The 14,431-nt window shown below is 42.7% G+C and overlaps 1 long non-coding RNA gene across 1 annotated transcript; it reads right to left on the reverse strand.

The window, feature by feature from the left end:
• Positions 1–609: 609 nt before the first annotated feature.
• Positions 610–13,900, reverse strand: LOC148687540 (uncharacterized). Its single transcript, XR_015946755.1, has 3 exons — positions 13,681–13,900; positions 7,446–7,536; positions 610–815 (listed from the first exon to the last, which is right to left on the reverse strand). It is a non-coding gene; the product is annotated as an uncharacterized LOC148687540 (long non-coding RNA).
• Positions 13,901–14,431: the final 531 nt, after the last annotated feature.

Genomic DNA, 14,431 nt, shown 5'->3' on the forward strand with positions numbered 1-14,431 from the left:
AGGGAAAACTTGGCAGCTATGCTCATAGCCCTGCCCTCATCCTGCTTCCTCTTGGTAAATGGCAGTAAAGCTTGCTTTGTGACTCTGTCCCACCTGCTTAGGGGCACCAGTCAGGCCTCTTTGAACTAGTTATCACCCCATGTAAGCTGAAAATGTGCTTGTCAGTGTTCCCAACTTTTCTCTGTGCCTGCCTGAAAGATGGTGAAGAAAATCAGTCATTTTTTTCAGGGACAGTTGTCTGCTATTTCTGATCCCCACACACATTGAGATAAGCTTTTACAGAAACCCCAGAGCTTTGTAGAACATGGGCTATATCCTAAGTCCCACTCAGAGTAGACCCACTGAAACCAATGAATATGGCTAATATCTTTGATTTCAACTGATTTTCTCTCCCATCTCCAGCTACCAAGAGCCACTGGGAGGCTGCACCAATGTCCATGCAGGCTTAAATGTTGCACGGCAGAGGAATCCAGTGCAATAATTGTGCTAGTGGAAACTCACTGAGCGACGAATTGTGCAATATATTGTGCAACAGAGTTACCAGCAAGCTGCAACAATGTCCCTTTGACACAAAACATTACACCAGTGGAGCAAGTAAGTGACTTTAACTGAGTGATGGATACAACCATTTGCCTCCCATGGAGAACATCATGGCAAGGTCGACACCAACCTGTCTCCATCAATCAACCAGAGTAAGAGGAGGAGGCGCTCCCATCTTCTTGTTTGCATCCTCTTTCCCCGTTTCTTTTTCCCTTTGTACTGTGTGTGTTGGATTCGGAGCCTGCAGGCAGGGACTCTGCAGCACTTAGAAAATGCTAGGGAATAGAAAGAGCAATCAGTCAAGTATAAAGGGTGTGTATGGAGGCTCAGTGAAGTTGAATACTTTGATGATGACAACAAACCCAGAGAATTTCAGCTCACAAAAAAGTAGTTCCACCTAAGCAACAAGTGGCCAATTAATATTATTTGCCAATATAAAAGTAATTCCTTTTATTACACACTGGCTTGCTTCTCCACTCTTCAACCTTTAATCTTCTAAAGAACAGTATTTAAGGTAATGCTTTGCAAGAAATTTGGTTCCCATTCTGAAGTCCCATTGGTTTGCATTTAGCTAACATGCTCAATCAGTGAAAGAATTACTCCCCCCCCCATCTCTTGAAGTGCTACTGGAAATCCTGTTCTCTTATTGCAGTTGTGCGTGGGCAAGATGGGTAAGTACGGTATGTAAATGTGTTTCTGTGAGTGGAGTAGAGACCATGTATGTTTTGAGAGCATGGGAGGGAGGGAGGGAGGGAGGGAGGGAGGACAACAATTGTGACATCCGACCATCTAAGGAGCCAAGCAGAGGACAGCCTTAGGAAGAGAGGGAGCTCCTCACTGGGCAAAGAGCTCTGGAAGTTGGAGCAGCACTTTTGTTTCTGGAATTCCACTCAACATCTGGATTGCTGGAAGAGAGCTTGTCAAATGGGGCAAGAGGGGAAGGGAATTCTTGGTGGAAAGACCAAATGTGTCTTGGTTTATACTGTTAAGTATGGCACAGCAGTATTCATGTTTAGAACGATTATACCATAGTCATTTCCCTTCAGTTGGAAGTGCATCAAATTTTTACATCATAGGCCTTGAACACCTATTTTTCTTTTCTTAATTGCCCTTCAAAGCAGGGCATTTATTAACTTGGTTATGGTTTGATTGGATTATGTTCTTTCCAGCTCTGTTAAAGAGTTGCTTGTTCAATGTGGAGTGTTGTTGCATGGTAGATATTTAAGTTTTAAATTTTTGCATTATTGTTCTTTTCATCTTCTGCTTTTTTCTTTTTTACTGTAAGTCACTTTTGATGGGCATCTTCCCCCAAAAGCAGTCTAAAAGTATGATTATTAATAATAAATAATTATTTCTTTTAGGGTACCTGTATCTATATGATCACAGACTAAGTTCTTGCAAATCTGACACTGATGTGTGTGCATGAGGTTTTGACTCAATTAAGGGGCTGCAAACTGTTTTGGTGGGTCTATGGCTTTAAGCGAGCCAGTGTGCAGTTTCCCTTCAGAAAGGACTTAGCGTGCTCATTAGCATGTCAATACCCACAATGCTCTTCCAGCTCATTTCTGTTTCATTGTGCTGCTGGTGTCAGTTCTCTGGAACAGCTGAAAACAACCCGATTTGCACGTGCATGTGTGTGTGTGTGTGTGTGTGTGTGTGTGTGTGTGTGTGTGTGTGAATGCATCATTTTCTCTCTCTGGCTCAGTCAATATTAGGGTATTAGGATTCTACCTAAAAGGGGGGAATTGGGGCAAGTTACCCATATCTCATCTGAACCACACAGCACAGAAAAAGAGATAGGTCCGTCCATGGCCACCCAAACAAATTGTGAAATCTACCTCAAAGGACCACACAGTTCCTGGAAAGCAGTTCCTGCTTTCTCCCAAATAAAGAAAAGACAGTGATAAATGTGGAACCTTCAACATTACCCCAGTGCCATATCAGATACCACATGTGATAATGTGTCCTAGCTGTGGGGTGATGCTTCTCAGAAACAAGACCATGGAATGTTTGTAGATTCTTTTCAGTAGATGGGTGTTAAATTCAAGAAATTGGATGCAACCAAAGTGTATATGGATGCCACACATTAATCAAATAACAAAGAATAGACATGGTTCCTTTCTGCTCTGTAGAATGAGAAGAATCTTATGGTTATTTTTTGTTATTTATTTTTTTAAAAAATGCATATTAACAGAACAATAGATTACTACCCAGAAGTGTTTTTAAGAAACTGGCAAATCATGATCTCAAGGCACATGCTGCAGAAACCTTGCTGAAGCTATGTGGTTATGAATTTAGGCAGTGGGTTAACAGGAGACCACCTGGATGCCATCCTGAACTCCTCTGGAGAAAGATGGGATTTCATCTCCATAAGAAAATGAGTATGTCTAAAACTGTGAAACTGGATTTGCTCACTTTCATCTCTGATTACCTTTGTCTGCCTTTCTCCTCTCTCCCTATGTTAATGTCAATCCCCTGGATTGGGGATCTTATTTGTGAAACTGTGTACATCGCCATAAACACTGAATTGTGTCGATGAGTTAATAATGTTGTTATTTGGTGAATTTCATAATACTGTCACATTTCTCTTTCATATAAAGTTGCCTTTCCCCATTCCAATAAAGGGGGACTGGTACAGCTACTCATTTGTTTCATTAAATAAGATGGTCACAGATTTGAGTGTGAACGTTTACCTCTTAGATTTCCTTCTTTCAGTTTAGCCCTGGTACTAGGCAATGGCCAATGTTTATTCTTTCTCCCCTTAAACACCTGACTCATTGAGAGTCATTGATTTCATTGAGAGATGTAAATAAAGCTAGCCAAATTTCTCTCTCCTGCTCCTTGTTAGAGGCTATAGTATTGCTTTCTTTTCTTCTGCTACTTGATCAGTACATTATGGCGATGCTTCAGCTCTGCACCACTCCATATGAGAATGTCCCTCCTTTCCCTGAAGATATATTAACCACTTTACTATTCTTGTCTGATTGTGCCTCAGGGAAAATGTTGATGGATCCCACACAGTGTGAATCTATTATAAAGATAATCTGATGCTATTTTGGTTGCTCAGAGAGGTCTTTTTTCCTTTCCTTGCAAACACATAACTCCCACTCGTATTAAACGTGCAAAGGGGGAGAGGAGGGGTTGCATCCCCAGGGTTTGGAAATGTGTTGCTATCCTTCTCAGTTGATTAAATCCTGGTAAGTATAGCTGTTTAGAAATCAAGCTGGCATTTAATTAAACTACAATAGGCCCTTTTCCTGCAATGCCAGTTGTGAATCTGGAGGCCTGGTCATACAGATGCTAATTTAATGAATATTCATATATCATGAATATTCAGCAGGTGCCACAGCAACGTTCTTTTGTGCTCTACTGATTCACCAGGTCCTACTGGCACAGCAGATGGCAAATGCTGAAGGAGGGCGGCTCCTGAGAAGGGGCATGGGGTGGGATCCTTGGTCTTAGACAGGCTGCATTTGTCTGCAAAGCTCTTAGAACAGGCAAAAGACAGGAGACTAGCTGGCAAAAGGCCTTGGTGTGTGGGTAAAAAAGAAAGAAAGAAAACTGGACCTATTGTTGCCATAAGTAGACATCTTAAAAAGTTGTGCTGTAATTCTGTTGTATATATAACCCTGTTGTTGAAATTCCCTTTGTGTTAGCTACCTTCAGAATTCCTGGGCGTGTCAGCAGTGGGAACCTAAGAAGGGCCCTGGTGGATCAGGTGAAAGCATCAGCCCAGCATCATATTCTCACAGTGGTCAACCAGGTACCCATAGGAAGTTTGCAAGCAGGCCCAGAATTCAACAGCATTCTCCACATTTGGTTTTCCAGCAACTAATAGTCATGCTGCCACATTCTCCATGAATTTGTCTAATCCTTTTTCAAAGCCATTCAAGTTGCTGGCCAGTACTCACTTCCACATGCACCTAAATTTATGAAGAAGAGTCTGGAGCACAGCTTTGAGAAGAACATGAACCTATGGCCTCAACCTCATTAGTGAGGTTCTTCATTGGAGGGGGCAACTCAGTGTGTGCTCCTGTGTGTGCATGTTGATGTTCTCTGCATTAAAATGAATGAAGATGCTCTTGCACGTAAATATAACTTCTGGTCTCTGGACTAATGTGATAATGCCATATCTGTATGGAATGAATGGACCTGTTTCCTGCTTTCCATCTTACTTGCTTTCCACTGGTAGCAGCCAGTAGATGCAGAGAGTCTATTCATTTTCTTCTTGGCAGTGGTAGCTGAGAGGTAGCTCGGTAGCTACCTAGGTCAGTGGTTTTCCAATTGTGTTCCAGAGAACCCAAGTGGTCCTTGTTTGCTTCTCAATATTTCTCAGTGAATAGATTAGGAGCGGCAAATGGGAGTCCTTGAAGGACCACTATGCTATCATTATGGATTTCATGCTATAGGGTGCAGGTCACAGGAGAGCATTGGGTATGTTTTTAAGTCAGGCATAGGGAACATGAAGCTCCCCAGATGTTGCTTGGCTACAGTTCCCATCACCTTTGACCATGCTAGCTGGGGTTGATATGATTTGGAGTCCAATAATATCAGGAAGTCCTATACCTGTTCTGAGTCAGGTCATGCTCTTAGTTCACATGGGAAACAGGTAAAGCCCACAAGCCTCCCTCAGGTTGCACCCTAGAAAACAACCCCCTCAATTCTTCGCAATGTGCTGGAGTTCTGTGTTGGGTGGACAGGTTTTCTTTGGCAATACTGGTCAACATGCCATGGCTTTTCTGAAGGCAGAAAGTTGGAAAACCTATATCATCTGGCACAAATTATATTTTACTGAAGAAGAGCAAACAGGAAGACATTTGAAAAAGTACATGCTGCCAATGTGCTGTCTCTTAAGTCTTTGATATTCCTGTTTGCCTATTCAGTCATCCACATTTCATTGTTCACCAGGCTTCAGCATGTGACATAATTACATACTCGAGGACAAAAGTGAATTATATCTGGGTATAAGATGTCAACTTCTGGTAAGCACACAGTACAATTCACCTGACTCTGATAAACATTGATCCTGAGGTTTTCCGCAGCTAATGGTTTAACCTTCCCTCAATCTCTTTGCAAAGGTTTGTTTGCATTCACACCATAATGCAATTAATCTGACAGCTGATTTGACTGCACCTAACCAAGGCATGATGCCATTTCAAACTAACCTTCCCTTCACCTCTTCCTTAGCTCATATGCAAAACACAATAGTAAAGCATGGGGTTGTCAGACAACATAATGCCCTAGCATTTGCAGCAGCGCCTTTCATTTTGGAAAGTGCTGAACAACTGTGACTAAACTAATGAACACATTTGCTCTGTTGACAATAACATTTTTGAAACTTAAAAGGCATGATTACACCAAGACAGAGGATTTCTAATTTCCTCTTTTGTCACTGCTTCCAGGCACTATTTGAGTATTTAAAATCTCTTGCCCCATTTATATTCGTAACAACAACTCTACACCATAGATGACTGGCCAATCACTGAACTCTCATGGGTGAATCTGTCCCTTGGGTGGCCAGCAACTGTCCCTTCAAAGGATGGAGCTCATTACAGATGCTTGGTTGTCCACCTTCTTCCATTTCTTATCTATGGCTTTTTCAGTGTAAGGATGATCATGGTGAACTTATGAACAATGGTTTTTCTGTTGCTTCTGGGATATCAGGAAGTAATACAGGAATGATGAGGTAGTTGCCAGAACACTATCCTGGATGTGTCCTGCAGTACTTGCTTGCTTCACCCCCCCCCCTTTTAACTGGAACTGAGCTTGAGATCTTATGCATTCAAAGCAAGTGGTCTACCAATGATCTATGACTCCCTTCCATATCATAATTGTCTCCTGAATGTTAACCAGATTTAATTGTGGAAATTTCCCACCAGTCACCCAAGTTATATGTTCATTGCAGTAACAATGTGCTGCAAATTAAACCTCCATGTTCATAGATAACATATTTTGGGTTAACAGATGCTGGGGGAAAGGCTGTCACCACCACTTTTGGGCCCTGCTTTGATGCTTCCCAGAAACAACTATCTTGCCATTGTTTGGCCTAGCGGTGGACTTTTGTTTGGATCCAGCAAGGCAATCCTCATGTACTCAAGAGGCATCAGTCACTTGACTGTGCTCCGAAACCTAACCATTTAGGCTGCAATCCTAACCATGTCTATATAAAGTCAGTCCCATTGCATTCAGTGAGCTTACTCCCAGGTTAGGATTGCAGCCTTAGATCTCTACTCCAGTTTACTATGTAATATTAACAAAGTTGTGTTTTTGGCAGAGTGGTGCTCAGGAACAGAATTCCTGGCCATACAGATGAAGTCAAATAAACTTCATAAAAGAAGACAGACTTGATTACAAGAGGATGGGAATGGAGGAGGAACATAAGTCCCTCCAGATCATGTGAGCAGGTGGCAGGGAAACTTCAAAACATATAAGGAGGAGGAGGAGGAGGAGGAGGAGGAGGAGGAGGAGGAGGAGGAGGAAGAGTAGTTTGGATTTGATATCCCGCTTTATCACTACCCTAGGGAGTCTCAAAGTGGCTCCCTGGGCTCCCCCCTTTCCCGGCTTTCCCTTCCTCCCCCACAACAAACACTCTGTGAGGTGAGTGAGGTTGAGAGACTTCAAAGAAGTGTGACTAGCCCAAGGTCACCCAGCAGCTGCATGTGGAGGAGTGGAGACGTGAACCCGGTTCCCCAGATTACGAGTCTACTGCTCTTAACCACTACACCACACTGGCTCTCAAGCCTATACCCATTTACCTGAGAATAGACCCCATTGAACTGAACAGGACCATCTTATGAGCAGACATCATAGGGTTGTGCTTCTCCTCTGACTGGCCAGAAGTCAATTTTCCAACACTTAACAAGCTGGACAAGGGTTCACTGAGAATACAAAGTGGAGTGACTTACTTGTGCCTGACTCGTAAGTTAGGCATAGATTAACCCTTTATGAGTTGCAGGAGCAGCATTTCCAAGTGCCTTGATGAGAAGAACGGCAGAACTGTGAAAAGAACAGAGGGGAACAAACAAATGTTAGGTGAGATTACAAGTGCGGAGCAACGCACATATATTCAAAACTGTTATAAGAAAATGAAGCTGCAGTAACCAAGTCAGATCTCTGGTCCATATATCCAGTACTGTCCACTCTGACTAATAGCAACTCAGTGCCAAGATATCAAGAAGAGAACTTCCCCCAGACCTGCTACCCAAGATGCCTTAATTCAGTGCTTTTCAACCTAGGTTCTTCAAATGTTGTTGAACAAGAAGTCCCATCATCCCCAGCCATCTCAGCCAACGATCATGGATTATGGGAACTGTAGTCTTATCAGCATCTGGCGACCCTAGATTGAAGAACACTGCTTTGACTGGTAATGCCAGAGATTAAATATGAGGTCTAAAACATGTTCTCTATTGTTAACTATGTTGCCTCAGCTAATCAGCCAAGCACCATCTCCAAGATGGTACATCTGACTCTTTAAATGGGAATTTGTGCCAATCACACCTGAGCTGGAAGCCTAGTTTTCAGTAACATGTCAGAGGGGGTTGCTTCCTAAAATCTTTCTTTACAGAAGCAACTCATCTGGTAGGCATTGGTTCCACCAGTATACCTGCACAGCCCCAACCTCACCACGCCTTTGTCTCCTCCTCTCCTCCCAGTAAGCATCAGTGACATACCTGTTGGGAGGCTAGCATTGCAGCTCTGCCCACCAAGTGAGCTATTTCCATCACTGCATCAATGGTTGGAAGATAGAAGCATACATGCCCTCTACCCTTGAACTCTCTTGCCCTGGAGATTCACCCCAATCCAAGCCTGCCTTTTCCCAACCACCAAGCCCAGTGCTTTATTCTGGGGGGATGCGGGGGACACATACCCCTAAACATTTTGTGAATCTGTTTGACCTCATTGAGGGGCAGTATTTCAATATGAGTAGGAAAATGAGAGTACCCCTAAACATTGTTTTAGGAAAAAAGCACTGACCAAGCCTATTTAGAATGATGCTATTGTGATAGGGTGGGGTGGGGTGGAGGGAGAGATACACAATTTATATAAATACATATTTCCTGCAAATGATGAAATTAAGCTGCTCTGCAAGTCCAATGCTCTCTCTTACCAGTTGAAGTAGTACAAGGGGGGGAAAACCCAGACATCCTTTTTTGCTTTGAGATATAAATAATAGAGCTCACTTGTCTCTTCTCTGGCATTTCCAGAGCTTAAGTTCTTATATCAGAGCTGTGTCAAGAACCATGAAGCGTTACGACTTGACCAGGCTCTGACCCAGCACTAAGTCCTGAGCCCATCTTCCTCAGAGGCAACATGGTCAAAGGTATGAAATGCCTTCCTTTGCAAAGAAACGATTTTCCTGTTAAACAGCTGTAACCATTGCTGCTGCCTCCTTTGGAACATTAAAATACACAAACACTTTTTCCTTCTTCTTTTTTAAAAATCACATTTCATTTTCAAATGGCAAATCAGCCCTTCAAGGACTACAAGAAAGGGTGATCAAAAATGAATCACCCAACTTTTAAAAGTATTTCTCCTTTCAATGGGAAGGAACGTGCCGCCTTTGAACTTTTACACTCTTGTGTGTGTTTTAGCTGCAAATCCTAAATGTAATGTTTAATAAATAATTCAGGAGCTTATTTTTAGCAACAGGAGCCCAACAATTTGTGACTTTGGAAAAGTCTGCATGCCAAGATGACTCCTTCTCAAGGAAACCTTATGTGACACGAAATCTCTTAACTATTTTTACATTCTCATTTAACAGCAACAACATTCATAAAGTGAGGAAGAAATGTGGGGAACAGGGAAAGGGAGAAACTGCAAGAAATCAAAAAGTGACAGATTTGTCCCTCCGTTTTCAGGGTAAAACTTCACCAGTCACAGACCAAATCAGATCAATGGTCCATCTAGCTTTGTACTGTTCACGTTGACTATCAGAGGCTCACTGAGATTTCAGGCTGGGATCTCTCTCAGCTTTACATGGAGATGACAGAGATTGAACCAGTGGCCACTTGCTCTCACTGAGGTACAAAGTACTGCAGAGTGATCAGAAGTGATTCTCCAAGTGGCATGAGCTGCTGTGCTAGCTGCCTGGCAAGTGAGTTGCTCTTGTTTGCTGTGAGGGAGAAGGTGCTAAGGAGGACTGTGTGGTGCAAAAGCACTGGCAGAGCTATCTGGCCCTCGTGGTGGGGTGTTTGCACCCTGCCAACCTCCCCACCACCTTGACCTTCCTCCTCTCCCTCCCGGTAAGCAAGTACAACCTACCCATCAGCAAGATAATGTAGTGGCTCTGACCCGCTCAGCAAGCCACTTATGGGAAATGATCTTTCTCAGCTTCCTATATAAAGCTTACGTATAATCTCAAGAAGGAGGGAAGTAAACTCTAATAAAACTGCCATCAAACCAACACAGCTATAAAGAAAACTACATACTGTACAACTCCTGTAATCCTGCTCCTTTGGAGTGACTCCTGAATTTGCAAATAGTCAAGGATTTAACGGCTGGATGATTTAGATATATTTATATATGGTTCAGGATCTGTGTTTTTGGAATAAGTGTATCAGAAGACAAACAGAAGGTGGTGTGTTTCTCTCTCTCTTTAGTATCACAGCAAACTCAGAGTGTACCAATTTGGCTCCTTTTGTTCAAGTGAGAAGTGAATTGAACTGGCTCAGTCCTGGACATGTAAAAACAATGCAGCATTATTATCCAGCCTGTGAAGAGGCCTAAAGCTTTGTCCCCCACCTCCCCACACCATAATATAGATCCAGAAAACATTCTTTCTGAATATTCCCTGAAGAACCATTACATAACCAGTTACCAAATTATGCACCTTTAGATCACACTTTAAAAGCCTCATCAAAAGTGCACCTGTAAGGTAAGAAAATCACAAGTGGTTAAATATAAATGTGTAATCTTGGAGGGGGGGGAACCTCGTTGAGCTCAGTTATGGAATATTTATTTGTCTGAGGAAAGAGATGCATTAGTCATATAATCACATGTGGACAGCGAGTTTATCCTTCTTTTACCCTAGATTTATGTGCTTTTTAATGCAAGATTCAACCCAAACTACTTATTTTAACTGTACCTTAGTGTGAGCCATTTGCAGGGGAGCTGTCATGTTCCAAACAATGTAGAAGTGAAAAATTAAATAAATGTCATCTGTTTCCGCTTTTAGAAACTTTGGTTCCATGTCTGAGACCAAGTGCTGGAGCACATTGAAGGGCCACTTTCCACTTATTCCTTCATTACCTCATGACAGATACTAAAGGGTCGTTCCAAACTCACTAAGTAGAGAAGCCCCTAGTAGCCTCTGGCAAAATTTCAACTTGGATGCATTTGGGCGGGCTCAGTCTACTTTGGAGACTATATTTAGCCACATCAAAAGCCGCTCTACAATTCAACATGACTGCCAGGATCTTTGCTCAAAGAGATGACTGGATGACAACAGCAAGGTGTGTCAGAGGTGGAAAGTGAAGCACACTCCCAGAACATGCATATACAATCATCTCCCACTCTCCCAATTTTCCAGAGTCCCCGTTTCCTAGTCCCTCTCTTTGGTATATCATTTACCCCGTTTTCTGTCTGTTTTTGCCTGTTGGGTGTTCTTTGTTAGCATTTTGAGTTGCTAATTCCTCAGGCTTTCTGCACCTCCCGTAAAATTTCTAGGAGCTAAATGTGAGAGTGGAGAACAGGTCCACATCCTGTCTCTAAGCACATGCATGTAAATGCATACACATGAACACCAGGACACAAGAGTGTATGTACAGCCTGCCATTTCACACATGGCAGCTGCTCCCAACTGGGGATCAGTATTCCTTACTCTTGAGCTATTTTGCGCTGTTGATAAGCTATTTTAGGACAATTATGTTTGTTTTCTAGTCTCTCTTATTCTAATGAAATAACATATGCCATTCTATTGCAGAATGCATGGATGCAAGTGGGTGCAGCTGGGTTGAAATCTCATCCATACTGGCATTCTCTTGATCTCTCTTTCGGAGTCTCTTGCTTCAATTACTATGTTGCTTAAATGGGATTGTTTCATTGTCTGTTTTAATTATGGATTTATTTAGCTTATTGGGATTCTTTTACTGGCCATTTTAATTATGGTTGTTTATTTGTGTTACCAGTTTTTACACTTTGCAACTCTCTTAGAAACCTATTTTGGCATTAAGCAGTATATAAATATCATACCGGTAATTTCCCCAAAGCATTATTCCCACCATGAAAACAGAAACTAATTTTCTGCTGCTTTCTGAAGCTGGGGGAGACATTTCTCCAATATTTACAGGAGGTTGCTACTTAGCCTGCTGGATCTCACCAGAAGGGGCAGCCAGTAGAATGCTGTGGAAATAGCCTCACACCATGTCCTACCAACAGTGCCTTGGGAACAATGTACTGCAATGCAACATTGCTTCCAAACATGAATCATGGAATCGTAGAGGTGGAATTGACCTCAAGAGTCATCTAGTCCAACTTTCTACAATGCAGGAATCACAACTAAAGAGATGGCCATCCAACCTCTGCTTAAACTGCAGACTTGGGCCCACACAACGTAGCAAGAGAAGTCTGGAAAACAAGGTTAATGCCAAGTCAAATCAAAATCCAGGGGCAGCATTAATAAGCAAAGGTCCAGAAGCAACTGAGAAGATCCAGTGACAAGCGAGCAAGGAAGCAAAGGGGTCATGTAGGGATCTGAATGGCACATGTTGCTTCCGCAAACGGCAGGTTCCAGCTGAAGGCTGGCCTCCCAGATCATATCCAATACCAGCTGCAGGTGCTGAAGTCTGTGCTAAGATCCCTGTACCATTACTCTCAAGGAAGCCTTTACTCTAAAGTTGCTTTGTGACATTGGGTTCTCAGGTGTTCGCTCTGTCATCAGCTAGCTCCCAGGGCTTGGGCCTTCTGACTCCAGCACTGTCAAGGGTTTGGGAGGGGTGACTTGGCCTCTGACTTGGTTGGAGGCCAGGAACCCACCCTGAATATCCTTCCAGGGCATCCTATAGAGGCAGACCTGGGGAAGGTCCTCCTGGTATACTAGAATCTTCAGCCCTGGTCTTGGGAGTTTTCTCTGCACTGCCAGGCTTTCAATCATCCATCTGGGTTCTTATGAGAAGATTAATTGTCCAAGGTCTCTCTAGAGCATGTGCAGAGTGTCATTCTCTGCTCATCAAGTCATCATCGCCAGACACCCCCATAGAGCATTTATAGAGAACATATTAGTCATCAGCCAGTACCCCAGTCCTTATCATATATCCTGCAATTGCATGGTTAATTGATTTAATTAGTAGATTAAACAACTAAAACTTTAATTGCGGTTAAACCTTTCTTACTTAATTAACTGGTGTGGCTGAAAATGAAAGGCACTCTGATAGGCAGTCTGTATAGACATGCCTGGTTGGGTGATGAAACATAGAGAGGACTTTTCCTTCCAGTTTGTTTCCTCCAAAGGTAGTGGTAAGTTTGCATTTCAGTCTCCCCTAGGACCAGCCCCTTGCCAGTTCTGTTCTGTGACTTCCAGGAGTCTCTTTGCCTCATCCTAGAGCTGTGATGATGTATTTCACTTGCCTATGCAGAGCAAGAGAGAAGTGTATGTGTATATGGAAGCTCTGGATTTTGTGTGCCTGGAATGTATCCTCCTGCACAAAGGTAAGAGCCACATGTGTTGCTTTTACTCATATGCCAGCATTTTGCCCCTTGTCCAGCCCACGTCTGGCCCTTGGAGGTATGTGGCTCATGGTCTGCACAAGATTCCCCACTCTTGCTCTACAGCAATCAAGTGCTCGTTGCAATGCATGTTATGGCAAAATCTGGACCATCTACACTCGCCTCACCATTTGAGCTCATCCGATTCCAAAGTCATTTTTGCTCTGGTCCGTTGCTGTAACAGAACAATATCCAAGTAAGAGGTTGTTTTACACTCCATATTTCCAAAGTAATAAAAAGGGAAATGTTGAAGAAGGGTTTTCCCCTCCCTACCTAATGCTTTCTGCCCACAAGTTCAAACTTCAGAAAATCTGAGCCCTTCCTTCCTGTGCCAACATCCTCAAAAAAGGGGAGGTATGCATTTAGAGATTTAAACTCACAGAATTTTATTTAATTAACAACAGAATCTTTTCCAGAGGTGATAGCTTAGATATTTACCCAGAAGCACTGATTCCAATGGGAAGTCCTTCCAAGAAGAAACTTGTTCTGCTGAAGTTCTGATGATCAGCCAAAACCAAGGGAGTGACAAATTTGGTTACTGCAAGAGAAGAAAAATGGTCATTTCCATGAAAAACAGGGATGAAGAACAATAGTATTGTTATCTCTGTAGGTGTGGCGGATTCACATAAGAATACCCGTTTTGTTTTGTTTTTTTAGAAGAGACTGATTAACAAAGCAAACAGAGTTATGGCTTCTAGCGTTGTACCACAGGAGTTTGTGGTAACTGCACTTGGATGTCTCATTATTAAGGAAGGAACTGAAACTTGATAGCAACCGGAGGTAATTAAAATATAAAATAAGAGGTGGTTGTGAAACATTTCGTTGTGTTAAGGGCCGAGCCAACAAAAATGTTTACTCTGTAGCAACTCAGCTATAATTGTTTGAGTAATAACTCAAGAATGAGGAATACTGATCCCCACTTGGAAGCAGAAGAAGTGAACACAGGATCAGAAGACAAAAGGAGGAGGAAGCAAGGAGATGGGATACTGGAATTAAGCAACTGCATTTGCCTAATGAACTTCTGCAATGCTCAGCCAGAACAGCCAAGGGTGGTGCATACACCCTAAGGGTCTTTCAAATGTACATGAGGAAGAAGAGGATTGGAAAAGCTCAAATGAAGACTTAATGCAACATTGAGAGCTGTTCTTCCAGGTGGGTTTGTGCCTACCTATAGAAATGCCCACAGAGG

Source organism: Zootoca vivipara, chromosome 1 (assembly GCF_965207765.1).
Source record: "Zootoca vivipara chromosome 1, rZooViv2.hap1.1, whole genome shotgun sequence".
Taxonomy (NCBI): Eukaryota; Metazoa; Chordata; class Lepidosauria; order Squamata; family Lacertidae; genus Zootoca; species Zootoca vivipara.